The following is a 7,744-nucleotide window of genomic DNA, read 5'->3' as shown; positions in this document are numbered from 1 at the left end:
GTGGGAGGAAACCGGAGTACCCGGAGAAAATCCAAGCATGCACGGAGAGAACATGCAAACTCCACCCAGAAAGGCCCCTGGACCAGGATTTGAACCGAGTACCTACACACTGAGAGGCAGCAGCTCTACCAGTTGTGTCACCGTGCTGCCATCAGTTACAGTATAACTTTATTTTATTCATATTCCAATTCTTAATTAAGCATGAAGTAAAAAGCAAAACACCTTTGAAAAAGTTGTGCTTTGAATTATTTATTTTTTGTCCTTAGAAATGGACATTTGATGTGAAATAATGAAAGAGAGAAGGTTGCGATACCATGTTCATTAAAGATTATACATATTTTCTGGTTTAGCAAACATTATGCCGACACGAAATTGTGAGAATGTGAATCATTTTGGTCACTGTGTTTTAAATCTTTGTACCAGAGTTTTATGACTGAATGTGAACATTCTCAGTCAGTGTATGTATGAACCAACTTGAACAAGATCTGTTCGTGGTTTTTCTTGTTTTAGTATTACAATGTTGCTTCTCATAGAAGAAAAACAGCACACATAGCTCGCACTGCTCAGAGTTCATGGCATCCATTAGATGTGATTCACTGGCTTTTTAAAGGCATATTTGTGTGGGTTGCAGCTTATCCTGAAATTGCAGAAGCCTACAAGGACAGATGTATTATATACCTTTCTGCAGACCAGGCTTGCTTTGAAAGAGAATGTATGAATTGATTTCTTACTCATTTTACTGCATTTACAGCAAATTAGAAATACCATCCATAGATTGCGTTACATCCTCCACTCAGAATGGACTCCATTTCTGATTTCTTAGTAATGGCTGTAGGATTCTCATTCTGAAGACACATAAAAATCCAATTCCATGAAAAAAAACATGTTTTTGGTTTTGTTATTGCTGCTTTTTGAGAAGTTTAAAGTATGTTGCTGTCTTTGCACTTGTCAGGATTCTCTGGTATTAGATGTTGAACCCAAGTGCAGGCAGACCATGGAGATTCAAAAAATAATAATAAATAATAATAATAATAATTAATTTCTTAAGAATAAAAAAAAGCTGACGGGGCAGAGGAGAACAGAAACATGATAACACAATGAATCCACGGACACATAAGACACAAAGACGCAGAATATAAAGGAACGCTTTTGGGAGGAAGGAACTTTTTTTTTATTTAATAAAATGTCCTGGATGAGAACCTTCAACAGCGTATAAAGGAACACTAACGAAAGACAATGAAGAACACCTGGGGTGATTAGGATAAGGAACAGGTGTGACAGGAGCAGACAACATGAGGGAGAGCAGGAAAATCAAATGATCACAAGACACAACACATACAGATCCTCTCACCACTCCTATATTTTACTGGAAAGGCTTTATTTTTTGAGTCAGCATATTGTAATCATGTTTTAAAGCACATTTTAAACATCAAATGTATCTTCTAAAGAGTGTGTTTCATGGTGAAAATGTATTTGCAACTGGTGATAAAAAGATACTGCACTATAATAGAACCTTGGTGGTAAACTGGTCTGCCTAGAGTTCACACCAGCCACCCATTCCAAATAAATAAATAAATGGAAATACAATGAATATGAAAGAAAATAAAAGGCAAATAAGTCTGAGCTGTTGAAGCTGAATTCCTTTATCAAGCAAAACATAACAGAATATGAAAAACCGTCTCCTTGTTTTAGATGTTAAACATTGAAAATGGTGGAAGACTAACAACAGAACCCTATTTTTAAAGGATCAGGGTTAAGTTATGAATAATGTAGGCATATTTTCATGGAAGAAAAAAAAACCTTATTAAATCTTTAGGGTTTGAACTACTTATTATAAGAACCAAGCTCATTATATACTGTATTTATTGAAAGATTATTCAAGATTAGAATGATTAAAAAAAACAACTCTAAGCAGTGCTAAAGATGTTTCATTTGATGAGTTTATTTGGTGTTTGTAGACTGGTTCCATTCTAAAGTATTTTAGAAGCACACATTTATTTCATTTCTTAACATTCCTGAATTGTTGTCTCAAGGCTGAAATCAGATGAATTTATTGCAGCTCTCTGCAACTTAACAGGCTCTCAATGACATTTGTTGCTTTCCCTGAACCTTTAATTTCTGTTTTATTTATTCTTTAAAAATTCTAAATGTCATAACTGAGATTTAATTTTTAATGAGAAAAATCACATTTTTCATTGCTGAACTTCAAGAGACATACATTTTTCTTTGCAATAGTTGCATGCTTCTCTTTCCAGATTGAATGGCATCATATTCACAAAATGCATCACGCTCTGCGATTACAACCTCTAGAGAAATATTTATATCATACCATTAAAGCCAGCTTGCCCATGTTACAGCTGCAAAAATGCCACTTTTTAGTACTTGATTATATCCTAAGGACAGATCAGACAGTGTTCACCTTCCTGCTGCAAACTAATCAGCTCCAAAAAAATTAGTTATTGATCCCGGGCCAGAGGAAGGCGAGGAATTTAGTTGCAGGGTCAGTGGGAGGGCTTGTAGTGTCTGATGGCGAGACAACTATTCTAAATCATGAAAAACATGCACCCAGATTAATACACACATATATACTCTTTCACTCAACATCTTGTACACTTTAATTTCTTCCCCAAATCCCCCACCCCATCCCCAAACGAATCCCTTCCGTGTACTTTTAATAAGCTTAGCTTTCAAAAGTTGTCGTGATGAATATAACAGCAACTGGATCAAGTTTCATTCTCTCCAGGCCCAACATCTCTACCCCTTGGAATGCATAAATTGGAAATGGATTTTTTTGTATACACTGTGGATGACATTTAGCCGGGAAAATGTAATATGATGGGACTGGAATTGAAAAAAAAAAAAAAATCGTCTCCAGCTGGAATGCTCACTGTATTATCCCATTGGGTGTTGTAATAGCTCGCTGTCAGAGCTCTGACAAGTATTGAAGTGCTGAAGGGCTTTGATATAGTTTTTCCATGTTATATATTATTGATGTGACATTGTAAATATGTTGTTATATGCAGCTGCAATTCACCAATTTTTAAACAGTGTTTTGTCAATAATTTCATTTTCAGTCTAGTTACATCTTTGACCAAAGCGTGGTCTACATATTTTCCCTGTACAAGTCCCCTGACATGGCAGCTCTCATCCCAGACAGCATTGATCGGATCTTTTTGAGATGAATGGATTAATTACAGGCAGTGAGAGGAGACGGAATACAGTTTGGTGTAGGGACGAATGGAATTGAGAGCTGGGATTGAAAAAGCCATTAAGGGAAATTGAGGGCATTAATGACTGTAGCACTGCCAGGGGGCCGAACTGGCCCACCTTTTTTTTTTTCATGGCACTATGGCTTAATAATGGCTTTTTCAGCTGCTCTTTCCAGGGATTGGTTGAGCAGAAACTCTGCAGTAGCGTGGCTGATCTGATGTTCTTTTCCACACTTCAGGGAAAAATCCACTGCCAAACACCACAAGAACCACATTACACACTTTGTTTCAGTACAGGGCCCCAATGATTCTGGCCAGTCTGACCATCAGGACTCATTAACAGTGAAAATCAATGTGACATTATTAATTACACCTTAGATGTAGGTACACCTCAAGACATACATACAAATAAATTATAAAATCATTCAACTTTTGCCTTACAACATGCTAATTCACACACACACACACAAAAAAGGCAAATGCACAATAAGTAGAAACATTAAATGTTCTCTGTTTACCTAAACATTCATTCTACCTTTATTTATTCAGATTAATCCCACCGAGCCTCGGGTGTTCATTTGCAAGAGAGACTTGATTTTAACAAAGAGTAATAACAGTAGACAATCATAAAAAACATACAAATTAAGAACAAATAAAAGAAAATGTATTAAAAAATGAAACACAAACAGCTAGGTTGTAAAGCGATGTAGAATACTAAAAACAAGAACATGTCTGCAGCATTGGTTTTTGCCAGGAACTTAGCAGATAGCCACTTAGAGAGGAAAAGGTCAAGAGATTCAGATCTTTTTGCAAGATATTTCAGGAAACAGGATCGGAGTAGGCCCTTTTGCAAAGTTCGGTCTGCACCGAGGGAACACTGCATGTAATGTCCTGAGAGGGCACGCTGTAGCTGCACTCACACAGTGACTTGTAGAAGGAGATGCATGAAGGCAACAGACCAAGAAATGGCTTAAAGATGAAAATGTACCAGTGAGAGAGTCTACGTGGTTGATGATGACCACTTAACCATTGCATACATGGTGCAATGGTGGGTACAGTAGTTACAACTAGGGATGGGGTCGATCCGATCCAGTATCGGTATCGGCCTCCGATACCAGCATAATTTACGTATCAGATATTCCGATCCACCTGCCAATATTTCCGATCCATGACGCATGTTGGCTTCAAACTATGGAATGGATTTCCTGAACGGGGCGTGTCTCATGAATCCAGAGTAATAAGACCCGCCTCACATTCAGGAAATCCAGTTCATAGTTTGCAGCCAGCTACAACGTGAGGGCTGAGTTAGCAGCACTGTGGCTAACAGCTAACCAACTTTTCATCTAAACATGTCAGCTGTGTGGAAGTATTTTACACTAAAAACACCACAAGACAGCATCGTACAATGTCTACAGAGCCATAGCGCCACATTAAACCACGGTAAAGTTAGTTATACGATGGACATTCGAGCTCCGTGGCTTCAGCGGGGCAGTACTCTTTAGTCAAACCGAAAGAGGCGACTCGACCCCGGCCAGCCACGTCCAATCTGCCCCGCTCAGTCTGCCCGTCTCTGAGGATGGACAGACTGAGCGCGGCTGCCCCAAATCAGGCTGCCTGCTTTGGATTGAACAAGAAGTAGACGTCGCTGAAACCACGGAGCTCAAATGTTTACAGAGAAGTTGCTAAACTTCATCATAATTAATGACCAACCACTATCAGTTGTAGAAAACGAAGGATTTCTCAGCTTGATACTTGCAGTCAAGATATAGTTTACCCTCCAGGAGATATTTATTAGTACAACAGTAGACAATCATAAAAAACATGATTTGAAAATTATATATATTAAAAACATAAACAGCTACTTTATAAAGTGATGTAAAATACTAAAAACAGGAACATGTCTGTTGGTTTATGCCATGAACTTAGCAGGTGTTTGAAGCCATTTAACATTTAATTTAATTCATTTATTCATTCATTTAAATGAAACAAAAAAAAAGAAAACATTGAATGAAAAGAGTGCAGCAAGAAGAAAAAAATATTATATCTGCCCCTTATAAAATATAAAACAACTTTAAACAATCACTTAAATTAATCACTTTAATATCCACTTTAAAACTAGGAATAAAAAAGAAACATGTTTTGTGTTAGCAGAATTTAATTCTAAATTTAAAACTTATCCAACATTAATAAAACTTACCTCAAGTTGCCTTTTTGGACGTGCATGCATATATTTGTACAAATTGTACTTGAGAGGAGATTATTACAGCCTCATATAAAATCAAGGATGATCATGATATCGGAACTGGATCGCGGCCGATACCCAGTTCTAGGTATCGGGATCGGATCGAAAAAAAAAAAAAGTGGATCGGTGCATCCCTAGTTATGAATCTTAACGCACCATGATAGACAGCGTCCAGCATCTGCAGGGAGTTTGTAGGGGCGTTTGTGTAAATAATGTCCCCGTAGTCAATGGAGGGAAGGAACGTCGCAGTTACAAGGTGTTTCCTAGCATTCAGAGTTAGACAAGATCTATTTCTGAAAAAGAAACCCAATTTAACTTTCAGTTTCCTTACTAGGTTTTCCACATGGAGCTTAAAAGACAGATGTGAATTGACCAAGATACCCACCTACTTGTAGGAATCGACAAACTCAATAGGGACACCATTCGAGGATAAAAATCAAAGGAAGAACTGCTGGGACCTACTTCCTGTTTGAAAAAAGAAACATCTCTTTGGTTTTGTCAGTGTTTAGGACAAGTTTGAGACGGAACAAGTCTGACTGGATAATGTCAAAAGTGGACATCAAAAGCTGGAAAACCTTAGCAACTGGTTTAGCTCAACAATAAACAACTGTATCATCAGCATAAAAATGCAAGGATGCATCAGGGATGGTCTGACCTAGATTACCTATGTCTGTGAAGAGGGTGGGACCTAAGACTGAGCCTTGAGGTACACCGTTGTTAACCATTCAACAACTGGAATGAGTACCATTATGTTGTTATCAAATATGATAGACACAGTCAATGTTTTGCCATCAAGACACATATTAAATTAATGAATACTTCTTTAAAGTTGCATAATTTCCACTTCACAAATTTGTCAAACAGACATAAAATGTATTTTAAATACCAGTTGCAAGTCATTATGTTTAATACACCCATTAAGTGTTATGCACATGAGCTCCAGCACTGGATTAATGTAACAATCAATAATAATAACAATAATTATAGTAATATAGCCTTTGTGTTCCTCTTTGTTCTTCTCTTGTAAATTTGTTCCAGCCCTTCTCAATGTCTGGGCTGTTTAAATCTAATCAAGCTGAGCACATTACTCCCTTCACAGGGCCTCCAGCTGAATGTAGCGACTCATAAAAACCCAATATTTCAGCCATATTGATTCCTCTGGTGAAATTGGTTTGAGCTATGATTGTGCTACAGCACTGTACACAGAAATGTTTTGCAGCCCTGAGGGAAAAAGAGTACGGGTGACCTTGAATGTTTCCCTTCCCTTATTCCTTTCTGATTCTGTTTTGTACGTTTTCTGATTTTATTACATGGAGTGTAACCAGGGTGACCGATGATGCCACATTCACACTTTCCGAACCTGAATCACGCTGTCTATTCATGCCTTCAGAAAAGAGAAAAATATATTTTGATTTGCTGCTTGGATTGAGGAAATGACATAAAGCAGCTTGTGTTTGATCTCAGGTTCAGGTCGTATACGTGATGGTTTCTGTGCTTCCTTTCATCTTGTTAGTTCTTTCTACACAAGCTCACTTAGATGGGAAGTATGTTATGTGCTTGTATGTGATCCCTGACCAGGATCTTAATGTTTGCATTTCTCCTACTCACTTTATGCTATGCTTTAGTGATAAGGTGTGCAGAAAGGAAAGACAGCTAGTAAACTGTATGACTTGAAGTTCTGAAAAAAAGCTTTGCAATGATAATGTTCCATTTTTACAATAGTGATTACATATATTTCATATCATATACAATCTATTGGAATTACTACAAATATAGATCTGTGGTAAAAATCTATGATTAAAATAAAGTTTTATTTAACCCATTTTTTTTCTGCTTGTAGAAACATTTTTAGCCAGCAATGCCTAAAATCATGACCCTAACATAACTGTACCATTCTCAGACTAATTCAGTAATCTTTAAAAAATGTTTTGGTTTATTGAAAGCTACAGACGTTTGTTCATGACTGGGCCTTTGAAACACCTTCTGTCTTTTTTTTCTTTTCTCTTCTTCTGCTGTGAATGTCACAGTATAATGTTAAATGCACATACATAAATGGGTACAAATACACAGTGCAGTGGCTGCAATACAATGTTTAATTGTGTGATATGCTGAGTTGTTCTTTGTATTGACTCTAGGAAAAAACATCATATCACCATGTGTAAACAGATTACATAAAATTACCAGTTTTGTGCACAGTGTTATTCTTGCTGGCTCATGTTGGGCTGTAGCGATAAGAGAATTAAAAGGTGATGTTTTTTTATATAATATATATATATATATAATATATATATAT

Source organism: Nematolebias whitei, chromosome 6 (genome assembly GCF_014905685.2).
Source record: "Nematolebias whitei isolate Nwh7 chromosome 6, NemWhi1, whole genome shotgun sequence".
Taxonomy (NCBI): Eukaryota; Metazoa; Chordata; class Actinopteri; order Cyprinodontiformes; family Rivulidae; genus Nematolebias; species Nematolebias whitei.
This window is presented reverse-complemented; position numbering follows the sequence as displayed.